Below are 15,379 nucleotides of genomic sequence, written 5' to 3'. Positions count from 1 at the left end.
TATCCTACCCTCTCCACTGCTTCTGGGTACCTCGGCCCGGCCGGCGCCCAGGCCACATGCTCCTCTCTCGACGGTGCTCGCTGCGTCCCCTGCCCCAGGCCTGGTGTTTCCCGATGGGAAGGGCAGGTGCCCCACTGGGGAAGGCCTATGGGAGGAGGGGAATACTCTCCCCAACATGTTCAAAGATAAGTCGAGTGGGAGCACCAACGCCTCATGCTCCTCCCTAAAAGGTGACTCACCTTCGTGTTCGGGCCCTATCTCCAGGCCGCTTTCGCCCAAGCTAGCCAGGGGCTGATCGATAGAGGGGCTGGTTGGAGCTGATCTCGCCTCCACCCCCGGTTGCTTCACGAAGTGAGCCGCAACTGACACATGACGTCCTGCTTTGCCTGACCGAGCCCTAAGCGCTTCGGGCCTACCGCCACGCTCTCGACTTCTCCACATGTTTGCACTTCAGTTATTAAGGAAAGGAGGTTAATGTTTTATTATTATATTTCTTTTGATAATGCTCCCTGAAATCTACCTTCTGGAAGGCACAATTGGCCAAGCGCTCCTCTCGCTAGCTGAGCCCAGCTATTGTGACTGTTATTGCCACCATGTCACCAGCTTGTCTTCGAATCCCCTGCCTGGGTTTGAATCGCTCTCCCGCCGTTGTTACTCCTCTCCCTCCTTTCTCCTCCTACCACTCCCCTGGCTGCTTCTTGTCGCTGATCCACTTTTCTGCCCTTCCCCCTCCTTTTCCTCTGTCTTCCCTGCTTCGTGCGATTTTGCCCTTGTTATTTCATTGGTGCAGGACTGGCCTGCACTGCTGATCTTTTATCCTCAGTCAATGTATGACCAAGATCTCTTGCCTACAATATGTTTTGGGAGAGCCTGTGGTTATTTAGTAGCCTGTACACTTTGGGGTAGATTTTAAGAAAGTGCGCCTTCGCGTACTTTTGTTGGCGCACCAGGCGCAAACAAAAGTACGCTTGATTTTAGTAGATACGCGCGTAGCCGCGCGTATCAGCTAAAATCCAGGATCGGCACGCACAAGGCTGCCGATGTCGTGTAGCCGGCGCGCGACGAGCCGCGCAGCCTGCCGCCGTTCCCTCCAAGGCCGCTCCGAAATCGGAGCGGCCTCGGAGGGAACTCGCTTTCACCCTCCCCTCACCTTCCCCTCCCTTCCTCTATCTAACCCACCCCCCCGGCCCTATCTAGACCCCCCCTACCTTTGTCGGGGGATTTACGCCTCCCGGAGGGAGAAGTAAATCCCTGCGCGCCAGAGGGCCGTTAGCGCGCCGAGACGCAACCTGGGGGCGGTTCCGGAGGGTGCGGCCACGCCCCCGGACTGCCCCGGGCCGAAACCACGCCCCCAGGCCCGCCCCCAAAACGCCGCGTCCCGCCCCCAAAACGCCGCGCCGATCCAACACGCCCCCCTCGAAAAACCCCGGGACTTACGCGAGTCCCGGGGCTCTGCACGTGCCGGTAGGCTTATGGAACATAGGCGCACCAGCGCGCAAGGCCCTGCTCGTGTAAATCCGGGCGGATTTACGCGAGCAGGGCTTTTAAAATCCGCCCCTTTGGAAATAATTCCTTTTATTGTATCTGCCTTGTCACCACAAGTTTCAAAAAGAATTTTTCCCCTGTCTACCGATGTATTTATGGAGATTAAGAAATGTCTTAATTGATTAAATTTATTTATTTATTTATTTATTTATTTGTAACTTTTATATACCGATCTTCTTGTATAAGAATACAAATCAGACCGGTTTACAGTGGAGCAAGATAACTTCGCATTAGAGCTTACATAGAACCCAAAACTTAGTATATGCTTTGCATGTTTAACATAGCTAACTTAGTATATGCTTTAATGTGAGAAATCATTTACATGTATTCCAAATTTACGAACTAGCTCATTAAAAGTCAGCAATTTACCCCCCTCTATCATGTGTTCCACACATATTAGCCCTTTATCCTTCCAATCAGAATAGGCATTCGTTTGTAAAAAGGCTGGGACTCTATGATGGAATAGATGTGTAAGATAAAAATACATTAATTTACCTCGCCACTGAGACCACATTCTCAAAGTATTATCTAATGAGGGTGAAAGAATCACAAGTGACCTCTAAGAGGTCCTTGGCTGCCAAGGTAGCATCTGTATAGGTAACAATCCAACTGCTTCACCATTACTTTTCTGTTCCATTCAATAATTGCTCTCACTTGTGAGGCTGCAAAATACCAAGTTCGGAACACTTAAACCAGTGCCACCTCTGACTTTAGGCTGCTACATGATCCACCGAGAAAACCTAGGGGCTCTGGGGCAGATTTTAAAATGAATGCGCGTGGCCTACATTTGTGTGCGCTACCCGGTGCGCACAAATGTACACCAGATTTTATAACATGTGCGCACAGCCGTGCGCATGTTATAAAATCAGGGGTCGGCGCATGCAAGGTGGTGCACACTAGTGCACCTTGCGTGCACCGAGCCCTCGGGGAGACCAGCTGGCTTTCCCCGTTCACTCCAAGGCCGCTCCAAAATCGGAGCAGCCTCGGAGGGAACTTTCCTCTTTCCTTTCCCCCCCCCCCCACCTTCCCCTCCCTTCCCCTACCTGTCCCGCCCCCCAGCCCTAAAGAAACCCCCCCATACCTTTGTCGTGGAAATTACGCCTGCTGGCCTAGTGCCGGCACGCAATCCCCCGGCACAGCGGCCCTGCAGTGGCCTCTGGCCACACCCCGCCACTCCCCCGGACCACCACGCCCCAGACCACCCATTTTTTCAATCCATGGGACTTACACGCGTCCCGGGGCTTTACACACGCCGCCGGGCCTTTTGAAAATATGCCTGGTGTGCGTAACCCCCCCTACGCGCGTAAATCTTTTAAAATCTTCCTCTCTGTGTCTCCAAATAAAATCAAACATTTTCTTATGCCATGATTTCAGTATAGCTGAGGAGATAGCAAGCAGGAGCATTAAGAATAGATAGTTAAACCTAGGGAGCATGTTCATTTTAATAATTGCAATTCGCCCCAACCAGGAGAACCCACATCTATCCCATTTTTCCAGGTCCTTTATAATAGCCTTAACCAAAGGGACATAATTTAAATTAAATAAATCTCAATTTGTTTCGAAAGATAAACTCCCAAATACTTGAGTTTTTGTTTGGCCCATTTAAAGGGAAACTTCCTATGAATCAAAGCTGCTAAATAATCAGGGAAATATTCAGTATTTCTGATTTTTCAAAATTTGTTTTGAAACCTGAAACTGCACTAAATTGTATCATTTCTCGTATTACCCCTAATAAAGATGTTTCTGAGTTGGATAAAGCAAATAAAATGTTATCTGCAAATAGGGATAACTTAGAATGTAAAGTTCCAACCTTAACATCCATGACATCTGTAGTCCCCCCTTACACTGATTGCAAAAGGTTCTAAAAAGAGTACAAATAATAAGGGAGATAATGGGCAACCCTGACTGGTGCCTCTTCCTACTGGAAAACTCTCGCTGTACCCACCATTGACCTTAACACATGCATGAGGTGCCTCATATAATTGTTTGACCCATCCCAAAAAGAAACCACTAATTTGCATTTTCTCCATCGGAATCAACGGTCAGCTACAGGAGGGAAAGTTTTCCTTTTGAACCCACCAGATAAGATCAATAAATTTGCATACATTGTAAGCTGCCAATCTATTGGGAATGTATCCTACCTGATCCGTATGAACGAGAGATGAGATAATCACATTTAACCATTCAGCTAAAACTCTGGCTAGAATTTTTAAATCTAAATTAATAAGTGAAATAGGCCTGTACGACCCACAGAGAGTTGCATCTCTACCAGGTTTCACTATGACCAAAATACCAGCGAAATTACTTTCCACTATAAGTGAGTCCCCTTCCCTAAGGTGATTAAACATTATCAATAAGGGAGTAACTAAGACATGAGCATAGCGCTTGTAATAACTAGCCAAAAAGCCATCTAGTACTGGTGATTTACAGGCTTTGAGTGACTTAATAACTTGAAGTATTTCAACCGTAGTGATTTCCCTGTCTAAGTAAGACTGTTGTTTTGTGGTGAGAGCATGCAGTTTGACCGTGGATAAATATAGATTTATATCTGTCTCACTAATTGTGGCATCTGAGCTGTATTTTTGAGAGCAAAATTTAGAAAAACAATCTCTGATGTAAAAGATGTGGTGACCATATTACCTTCTGTAGATTTAATCTTTGCAATATGATTCTGGGTCATTAATAATTTTAATCTATGGGCGAGGTACTGCCAGCTTTGTTACCCCCGTCAAAATATGCTTGTTGTGTCAATTCTAACTGGTGTGCAATGGCTTCAGTTTCGAGAGCACTTAGTTCACTCCTAGCTGCATTTAGCTTCCTAAGAGTTATTGGAGATAGAGAAGATTTATGAGCTAAAGATTGACAAGTAAATTTTCAAAGGCCCACGCATGCAAATACCAGCAGTTACATGCATGGCCGGGTCCTGCGTGTGCCACGCACATTTACTAAAGGCCCAGCCATGCACGTAACCACCGGGATGTGCACAAGAGCCGGGCCTCACAGAAAGGGCAGGCTGGGGGGCAGAGAGGGATGGGGCAAGCTGGGACAGCGCCATTCGACGCGCAGAATCTACTGTGCTCCAGAGGAGCAGCAAGATAAAAAAATAAAAAAAATGTAAGAGTTAGGTAGAGGGTAGTGTCAGGGAGGAGAGAGGAAGAGGTAGGAAGGGTAGAGTTAGGCATAGGAAAGTTCCCTCCCAGTCCGCTTCTTAGTTGGAGTGGACTGGGAGGGAACTGGGAGAGGTTCAATTGCATCGTCACACATGGGCTTTTAAAATTCCCCCCTCCCCCACACTCGGAGGAGGCCATCCACCCGCACATGCATGTGCGGATGTTAAAATCCGCCGTGCATATGTGCATGGATATCGTAGTTTATAAATCACTCACGCAGATGCGCACGTGTTATAAAATTTGCTACATCCATATGCACGCACCAGGATCCGCACGCACATGGATGCATGCACGCAGGTCTTAAAATCATCGAAAAGTTTCAATCTTTTTTCAGGAATTCAAACTTAATTTTCTCTTTTTTCTTCTTTTTGTAGGATGCCCCCGCAAAGCTGCTTTAGAGCATTCCCATACACAGACAGGAGGCGTTCCCCTGTCTATTAAATTGAAAATATTCCTCTAGAGTAGAAAGCAGTTGATTATATATAGCTTCATATATAGCAGTCCTCATGTCCACCAGCCACCCTGCTATCTACATTTCTAATAATCGAATCACCAACTATGATGGCCGGCCTAACCCTTCCCTCCTGGGCAGTAGCCCTGGGAGACTTGTCCTTAGTACGAGAGGACAATACATCACCTGGAGAGCAGGTCCTTGCTACAGGATCACTTCTTGCTACACCAGGGTGATGTTCTCCTACTGGGAGACCTTTCTAATCCAAGGCAGCACTGGGGCTGCCAGACTGGATTTGGGACTTGGCTACTATGTCCCTGAAGGTCTCATCAATGTACTTCTCTGTCTGCCTCTGCTCCTCCAAGTCTGCTACTCTAGCCTCCAGAGATTGGACTCATTCTCTGAGAGCCAGGAGCTCTTTGCACCAAGTGCACACATACAATCTCTCACTGGCGGGTAAAAAATCATACATGTGACACTCAATGCAAAAGACTGGAAAGCCGCCCTCTTGCTGCTGGACTGCTGCCTTCATCTTAGTTTTATTGAGTTCCTAGTTAAGTTTAGGATACTAAGGGAGTTGGAATGAGAGTACTTTAAATGTACAGGTGAACTTATTAATTAATCAGCTAGTGTCCTACAAAGGGATGATTAAACTTTCAATAGGGCTGGTAAAATAGTATGATTTAGATAAGACCTTGATTGATTTTTTATTAGAAGGTGTCTCGTGCCTAAAAATCAAGGGTTGAGTGAGTGGGAAAGACAGACCCTAGAATAAACTATCTCTGGCTTGCTTATTACCTCTGTCCTTCTCACCATCTTGACCAGGTGGACGGTAGTAATATACTCCTATCACTATAGTCTTCCCCAACACACAAGGGATTTCTACCCATAAAGATTTGATTGTGCATTTAGTCTCATGCAGGATCTTTATCCTGTTGGACTCTATGCCATTCCGGACATAAAGTGCCACACCGCCTCCTGGGTGCTCATCTCTGTCATTGCGATATAATTTGTACCCTGGTATAGCACTGTCCCATTGGTTATCCTTCTTCTACCATGTCTCTGAGATGCCAATTAAGTCTATGTCATCATTCACTGCTATACATTCTAATTCTCCCATCTTACTTCTTAGACTTCCTGCATTAGCATACAAACATTTCAAAGTTTGTTTTTTGTTTGTATTTTCATTCTGCTTTTTAATTGATAGGGGTAAGTTAGTATTTTTTAGCTCAAGTGAGTTTTTAGTTACAGGCACATGGACTACTTTTCTTGTTATTGGAACCTCACTGTCAGGATGCCCTAATTCTAATGCATCATAAGTATCCTTTGAAGATACCTCCGTCCGAATCATGTGCTGCTGAGCGACTATCAGCTTTCCCCTTTGTTCTAGTTTAAAAGCTGCTCTATCTCCTTTTTAAAGGTTAGCGCCAGAAGTCTGGTTCCACCCTGGTTAAGGTGGAGCCCATCCCTTTGGAAGAGACTCCCCATATGGTTCCCCAGTTCCTAACAAAACTGAATCCCTCTTCCTTGTACCATCGTCTCATCCACACATTGAGACTCCGGAGCTCTGCCTGTCTCTGGGGACCTGCGCGTGGAACAGGGAACAGTTCAGAGAATTTATTTATTTATTTATTTAAAATCTTTTCTATGCCGTCGTTAAGTAATATACCATCATTGCAACGGTTTACATGTAGGCACATAAATTAATGTAAGTGGGTGCATACTATCGTACATTCTAACAGGTGCCACAAAAGGTTCAGTTACAATAAATCGTTAAAGAAAATCACTTGTTTAGTGAAGAAGGTCTTGACCAGGTGTACCTGTAAGGTACTGTTCAAGGGTAAAAATCATATATATAGTGTTTACAATTACGTTTGTGAGGTAGATTTCATAGATTATTGAGATGCGCATTCTTAGAATAGTGCTGTGTGTTGGTGTTCTTCTTCTGCCTATTCTTGTATATTTTCATTCTCATTCTCCAGTCTCTTTATAAAATGCTTGTTTAAAAAGCCATGTTTTTAAACTTTTCTTAAAGGTTTTGAGATCTCTTTGCAACCTGATCTCTAGGGGCATTGTGTTCCAAAGTGTGGGGCCTGCTAAAGTTAAGACCCTTTCTCTCACTTGAGTTAGTTAAGAGTGCTTTATTTGCCGATTGAAGGTTTCTGTGTGGGACATGCACTTGTAAAGCTGTGTTTAGCCAGTCCGATTTTTCATCATGTATTAGTTTATATATGGTACATAGGGCTTTGTATTTAATTCTGTGTTCAATAGGTAGCCAATGTAATTCTGCCAGGGTTGCAGTTATATGGTCCCTCCTCCTTTTTCCTGTTCGTATTCTAGCTGCTGTGTTTTGAAGTATTTGAAGTGGCCTTAATGTTGTATTCAGGAGTCCTAGTAAAAGGGCATTACAGTAGTCCATGCTGGAGAAAACTAGTACCTGAAGTACTGTTCTGAAATCAGTTAGTGTTAGTAATGGTTTTAGTTTTCTGAGTATCATGAGTTTTCCATAGCTTTCTTTTACTTTTAGCGATATGTGTTGTTTTAGATTGATTTCTGGGTCCATTATTATTCCAAGGTTTCGTACTTTTTCAGCTAGTTCAATTTTCTGGTTGTCTTTGAGGATTATTGGAGTTTGGATGATTTCCATATTTTTCCATTCTAAGTGTAAAAATTCTGTTTTTTCAATATTGATCACAAGTTCCATTCAGTTTAGCATTTGTTTTATAATGTCTAGGTACATGTTCGCTAAGGTTAACGTTTTCTCTAGTGTGTCCTCGATTGGTAAAATTAGTTGAATATCATCTGCATAAATGTAATGTATGATTCCTAGACCTGCTAGCAGATGACATAAGGGCAACATGTATATGTTAAAGAGGGTTGCGGACAGGGCTACCCTGGAGGTTCTGGATTTAAGTTTTCTACCTAAGAGCCTAAATTTGGCTTCCAGAACCTTCCTCACACATTTTCCTATGTTGTTGGTGCCCACATGTACCACGACAGCCGGCTCCTCCCCAGCACTGTCTAAAATCCTATCTAGGTGACGTGTGAGGTCCGCCACCTTTGCACCAGGTAGGCATGTTACCAGACGATTCTCACACCCACCAGCCACCCAGCTGTCTACATTCCTAATAATTGAATCTCCAACTATGACGGCCGACCCAACCCTTCCCTCCTTGGCAGTAGGCCTTGCAGACACATCCTTGGTGTGAAAGGACAATGCATCACCTGGAGAGCAGGTCCTTGCTGCAGGATCCTTTTCTGCTGCACCAGGTTGATTCTCTCTGATCATGAGACCTTCTTCCTCCAAGGCAGCACCAGGGCTGCCAGTCTGAAGTTGGGACTTGGCTACTATGTCCCTGAATGTCTCATCTATATACCTCTGTCTGCCTCAGCTCCTCCAGGTCTGCCACTCTAGCCTCCAGAGATCGGACTTGTTCTCTGAGAGACAGGAACTCTGCATCGCATGCACATGTAGAATTTCTCACCGGCGGGTAAAAAATCCTACATGTGACACTGAATGCAAAAGACTGGGAAGCCCCCCTCTTGCTGCTGGACTGCTGCCATCATCTCAAATATGTTCAGTTCCTAGTTAAGTTTAGGTTGCTATGGGAGTAGGAATGTGTCTAATTAACATCCTTTAAATGTATTAGTGAATTCAATATATGTCTGGTAGTGGCCTACAGGGGAATGATCAAACTTTCAATAAGGTTTGTTTTTTTTCTTTTTTTTGTGAAAGTGGCACCTGCCTATAAATTAAAGGATGAGCTAGGGGTTTGTGGGCGAGGGGTGGGATGGTTGGGAAATACAGTCTAACTTCAGTTAGTCAGCCAGAGTGACTCACTGCTCTCTTGATTAACAAATGTTGGTACCTAATCAAACCAAATCACACTACCTTAATACTTTTCTGAGGTGAGTGCTGAAGTTTTCAACCTTTTTACTTAGGTATACATTGCTCCTAGCTTATTTCTAGCTTCTGGCTACTTTTCTTTTTTTTAATATACAAACAAACACTCTAACTTCTGCTGCCTTACAGACTGTTAAAAATAAACACACTAACTACTGCTTATTAGCTGCCTTACTGACTGACTATTCAAAAATCAGTCTAACTTCAGTTTATTCCCTGCCTTACTGACTATTAAAACTCAAACACACACAAACACACTAAGTAATATTCCCAAAGAAAATTTCCCAAGCAAAAACTTACTGATTCCTTTCAGGCACCAGCAAGTTGATCCTCTCCTCTCAGTGCTCCCACTTTTAAAAAAGAAAATTTCCTAAGCAAAAACTTACTGATTCCTTTCAGCCACCAGCAAGTGATCCTCTCCTCTCAGTGGATTTTATCAGGACCTCCCTATCTTTAACGGTGCCACCATAATATGGGTGATAATCGATCATTTCTCCAAGATAGCACACCACCCATTGCCCAGTCTTCCTACCAGCCCAGAATTTGCACACCTCTTCACCTTCCACGACTTCCACTTACATAGCTTACTGAAACACATGCTATTGGATAGTGCAGTTCAGTTCTCCACTCATTACTGGCACTCCCTCTGCAAGAAGTTTGGCATCACACTTGACTAAATGACGACCTACCACCCGTAGGGCAATGGGCAAGCAGAACGTACTAATTGAACTCTTAAAACATTCCTCCGTTCCTAATTTAAGGAGCGCCATGATGACTAGGCTATCCTCCTGCCCTGAGTTCAATTCTCCCACAACAATCATGTTATCGCAGCCACCGGTTCTTCCCTGTTCCAGCTTGTTTAGGGGAAACATCTCCTGCTTCCGTTGCCACTACCTGTGACATTCCCTTCACCCACAGCTCACCTTTCAGCACAAGGATTACGTGACCTCTGGAAACAAACAAATCAATTAATTGAAAAGGCCGCTATATGAGCCAAGATAACTACAGATGCCCGAAAGAGGCCAGCTCCCCAATTCAAGGCGAGTGAAAGAAAATATTTTCAGGATACACAACTAGTATATTGCACTTCAGGGCTGCTCCAGCTAACCAATTATATCCCATGCTCAACTCTTGATCCCTGGGGGGATTCTTTTTATGGGGAGAGACTCTTGTCTATGACCCAGAAAGTGGTGTGATGTTTTATGTATGTGTTGATAGATGTGGCAACCCCTGGAGGCAGCTGCCATGAACAAAACAAGCAGGACCAGGCACTGGGTGTTAAACAATTTTCTGATTGGTTAATGTCAAATTAAAGGTCAATTTTAAATAAGTGTGCAGCTACAATTGATTCTAATACAAGCAAACTGTCTCATCTTGGGTAGGTTTCCTTTTCTTCAGCAAAGTGGTCAAGCCTCCCTTGGTGATGGAAAATGTGCACTAAAAGCTCTCCCAGCAACATAACTGGGATTCCTATGTTAGGGGGTCCCCTTCTAACATTACCAAAACAGTCCTACCTGAGGCTCTAGCGTTTTCCCCAACATCCAGCCCTGTATCCTGGTCCCTTGTAGATGGAGATCCAGATGGGGTCTCCATGAACTTAATTAACTCCTTTTAATTGTTCTCAAAAGGTGACTCCTTGGGTCGAAGAGTTTGTGGTTCAGGAACCTGCTCTTTCAGCCTGGACCCCAGTGAGGAGGAGTGGCTCCAAAAGCCTCCTCACAACAAAAGAGAAAATACTTTCTAAATTAAAGTCTTCCCAGACTGGTGTTCTGCTGTCACACTTGCTTGCCACATTCCTGGGGCGAATGGGCTCACTGGTCTTCAGCCCCTGCCCTCTGAGTCCAACCAGTGAGGATGACTTTCTCCAAAGAAACAGGGTTAAACACAGTCCCTTCCAAAAGTGGGCTTCTTCTAGCCTTCAATCGCCTCGCACAGCCAAGCCTGTCACAGGCGCTTGCCTCATTCTGGGAGTGAATGGGCTCTCTGGTCTTCAGTCCTGGAGGAAAGGTCCCACAGGGGCTCCAGCACAAAGAGGTCCTTACTGTAACTAAACTTCCGGAGACCCTCTGGCAAGGGTGTGCACAGAGGAGACTCACCTCCAAAAGCAAAAATCTGATGAGGTAGGGAGGCATCACCAGGAAGGGAAAATCATACATCTTTGCTGCTCCGTGTCTGTTCTGAACTGATTCTAGCCACCCCTAACCTACAGAATGACCAGATTATAAAGCAAGGAGTGACCAATCCCGGTTCTCCTAAGTGGGAGGAGGGAATGGACAGCTAAAGTATTGTTTAATATCTAGACTGGAACTAAGGACATATAGTGGTGGACTGCAGGGATCCTGCCATAAAAGTTTGGCTAAGCACCAGACACTTACCGCCTGCAGCTTCCTTCACTAAGTGTGGCACCGAACTTCATTGGACCATTCCCAGTGCTACGGCAGGTACAACCTGTCACTTACCCGCTGATGCTACTGCCTACTTTAACAACTCACAATGTGTGTTTCACATTTCTCTGCTTAAGCTTTTGGTCCTTTCTAGGCTAGGGATGTGAATCGTTTTTCAACGATTAAAATTATCGTCCGATAATGTTAATATCGTCTTAAATCGTTATAGAACACGATACAATAGAAATTCTAACGATTTATCGTTAAAAATCGTTAAATCGTGTTAGTGCACACTAACGGGAGTTAGTGCGCAACTAACTCCCCGTTAGTGCTGCACCTAACTGAAAATGATACAAATAAACACTTTCCAGGTCACTGAAGGTCAGTTAGGAATGAATATGTGTTCCTATTGGCTGGCTGCCCTCTTATCTATTGATGTTACCAAGGTTACCACTGAGGTGATGGTTGGGGGGATGGGAAATGGAACTGGAAACTAACGAACACCAACAGAAAATGAAACAAAGTGTTCACACTTCCCAGGTCAGTAAAGGTCACTTAGGAATGAATATGTATGTATGTATTCCTATTGGCTGGCTGTGCTCTTATCTATTGATGTTACCAAGGCTAACACTGAGGTAATGGTTGGGGGGATGTGAAATGGAAACAGTTGGAAGCTTGACAAAAAAAGTAATGTAATGATCAGCACTCACGTGACTAGAACTTGTTTGTTTATTATTTTTGTTAGCAGGCACCTGAAATGCTAGTGCATGTTGAATTTGCCAATCACTGTGCATTTTAGAAAGGTGGTCCTGGCTGGAACTGTACACAGTTCAAATATATGTAATTGATTGTTGGTAAGTGTATTTTTTAAGTAGCCACACTGGCACAAGTATGTTTACTTTTCCTCCTACTTAACTCACTAGCTCAGCTTTGTAAGAAGGGCTTCTCTGCTTGTGTGTTGTTTTTGTTGGTGTGAGGAGAGCAGAAACATCAGATCTTTATTCAATCTACTACAGTCATCTCTTACAGTGCCCTATCCCTATTAATACCAGGAGTGTTGTGATCTTCCTGCACACAGTGCCCTAACCCTGATACCAGTCTGAGACAGCTCCCTCCCTGCATTACTAGTGAGAGGCTGGCTTCACAGACAGGGGGGAGCTGCCTGACCCTCACTCCTGACTTCCCCCATGTCCCAGCTAGTGAATGGTGTGTGGGTGAGGGGGGGGGGGGGGGAGGAGGATGGTGAAGTCTGAGACAGCTCCCTCCCTGCATTACTAGTGAGAGGCTGGCTTCACAGACAGGGGGGAGCTGCCTGACCCTCACTCCTGACTTCCCCCATGTCCCAGCTAGTGAATGGTGTGTGGGTGAGGGGGGGGTGAGGAGGATGGTGAAGTCTGAGACAGCTCCCTCCCTGCATTACTAGTGAGAGGCTGGCTTCACAGACAGGGGGGAGCTGCCTGACCCTCACTCCTGACTTCCCCCATGTCCCAGCTAGTGAATGGTGTGTGGGTGAGGGGGGGGGGGGGGAGGAGGATGGTGAAGTCTGAGACAGCTCCCTCCCTGCATTACTAGTGAGAGGCTGGCTTCACAGACAGGGGGGAGCTGCCTGACCCTCACTCCTGACTTCCCCCATGTCCCAGCTAGTGAATGGTGTGTGGGTGAGGGGGGGGGGGGGGGGAGGAGGATGGTGAAGTCTGAGACAGCTCCCTCCCTGCATTACTAGTGAGAGGCTGGCTTCACAGACAGGGGGGAGCTGCCTGACCCTCACTCCTGACTTCCCCCATGTCCCAGCTAGTGAATGGTGTGTGGGTGAGGGGGGGGGGGAGGAGGATGGTGAAGTCTGAGACAGCTCCCTCCCTGCATTACTAGTGAGAGGCTGGCTTCACAGACAGGGGGGAGCTGCCTGACCCTCACTCCTGACTTCCCCCATGTCCCAGCTAGTGAATGGTGTGTGGGTGAGGGGGGGGGGGGGAGGAGGATGGTGAAGTCTGAGACAGCTCCCTCCCTGCATTACTAGTGAGAGGCTGGCTTCACAGACAGGGGGGGAGCTGCCTGACCCTCACTCCTGACTTCCCCCATGTCCCAGCTAGTGAATGGTGTGTGGGTGAGGGGGGGGGGGGGAGGAGGATGGTGAAGTCTGAGACAGCTCCCTCCCTGCATTACTAGTGAGAGGCTGGCTTCACAGACAGGGGGGAGCTGCCTGACCTTCACTCCTGACTTCCCCCATGTCCCAGCTAGTGAATGGTGTGTGGGTGAGGGGGGGGGGGGGGGGGAGGATGGTGAAGTCTGGGACAGCTCCTCCCTGCATTACTAGTGAGAGGCTGGCTTCACAGACAGGGGGAGCTGCCTGACCCTCACTCCTGACTTCCCCCATGTCCCAGCTAGTGAATGGTGTGTGGGTGAGGGGGGGGGGGGAGGAGGATGGTGAAGTCTGGGACAGCTCCCTCCCTGCATTACTAGTGAGAGGCTGGCTTCACAGACAGGGGGGAGCTGCCTGACCCTCACTCCTGACTTCCCCCATGTCCCAGCTAGTGAATAGTGTGTGGGTGAGTGGTGGGGGGGGGGGGGGGGGAGGGGAGGGAGGGATGGGAAGGGAGAGACAGCCCCTGCATTCAGGGGCTGTCTCTCCCTTCCCATCCCTCCCAGGGAGTGGGGCTGTCTCTCCCTTCCCATCCCTCACAGGGAGTGGGGCTGCTTGCCCCTTCACCTCCCCCCACCCCCTCCCCTTCCCCTTCTCTCTCCCATATACCAGCAGTGGGGGATGTGAAGGGTGGGATACTTCAGCCCTTTGCATTCTGAGCTTCTGAACTTACTTTTTTCATCTTCTTTTTTATTTTCTCATTGTAGATGGATCGTGATAGGGAGTCAGCCCAACCGTCCTCCTCAAAGGCAGATCGTGATGCTAGGTCCAGGAAGCCACGGTTCACACAGGCAGATGTGGACCTCCTAGCCCGGCTACTCCTCCTGGATGAGGAGCATCTCTACACCCCCTCAGGCAGCAGGCCTAACCTTCAAAGGGAGACTGCAGCCTGGGTGGCTCTCCAGGAGGAGTTCTGCCGGAGAGCCTCTTACCCGCGTGAGATCGAAGATCTCAAGAAGAAAGGTGAGAGATAATGTTAGTGGTGTATTATATTTATTTATATTTATTTATCATTTCGAAATGATGGGATTTGTATTTGGGAATTTTGAATGCCACATTAAAAGATAGCTAAGTATTTTTTTATTACTAAATTTTATATATTGTATAAAAAAATAACCTAGTAGGGCATGTTGTGTTTGTAATTAATTTATTAATCAATTAATGTTATTCTATTTCCTTTCTACCTCTAATTCTCAGGTCGGCATCTGAGACTTCACGAGGGTGATTGGCTTGAGGAGGTCCGCCTGACTTTAGCGCGTCCTTCGCCTGGTAGGTTGTTTGAGAATACTACACAAGTACACAAATATTATTCAATTAATTGTAATGGAATTTGTGTTTAATATTGTTTGTGTCAGTTCCAATTCCTTTTTTTTTAAATTTTAACTGTTGTTCTCTGAAATTTGATCTGTGTCTTCGTACAGAACCACACACCAGCAGGGACGAGGCGGGGCTTCCTGGGCCCAGTGGCTGTCAGCAGAGGAGGACGGAGGGAACCGTCACTGGTGGGCCAGGTATTATATTATTAGATATTAGATAATTGAGCCCTGACCATTGACCAACATGCTGCAAATGTGAATGGGGGATGAATGTGAGACTGAGGGAAGGGGGTATTAGTCACTGTGAGAGGGGAGGGAGGCAGTGGGAGGAAGAGGATGAGTGAGGAAGAAGAACTGTAGAAGAGTGCCATGTTAAAAAATGAACTGAAAAACATTTTTTTTTAATGTAGCACGTGTGTACGGGCTTAATGGCTTGTATTTTGGGCCACAGGGCCAGTACGTATGTTGT

At 46.4% G+C, this 15,379-nt stretch overlaps 1 long non-coding RNA gene across 1 annotated transcript; it reads left to right on the top strand.

Annotated features, from left to right (window-relative positions):
* The first annotated feature begins 14,518 nt into the window (after positions 1–14,518).
* Positions 14,519–15,052, top strand: LOC115075794. The gene is made up of 3 exons (XR_003852607.1): positions 14,519–14,557; positions 14,792–14,863; positions 15,016–15,052. It is a non-coding gene; the product is annotated as an uncharacterized LOC115075794 (long non-coding RNA).
* Positions 15,053–15,379: the final 327 nt, after the last annotated feature.

This window comes from Rhinatrema bivittatum, chromosome 14, assembly GCF_901001135.1.
Source record: "Rhinatrema bivittatum chromosome 14, aRhiBiv1.1, whole genome shotgun sequence".
Lineage (NCBI taxonomy): Eukaryota > Metazoa > Chordata > Amphibia > Gymnophiona > Rhinatrematidae > Rhinatrema > Rhinatrema bivittatum.
This window is presented reverse-complemented; position numbering and strand designations above follow the sequence as displayed.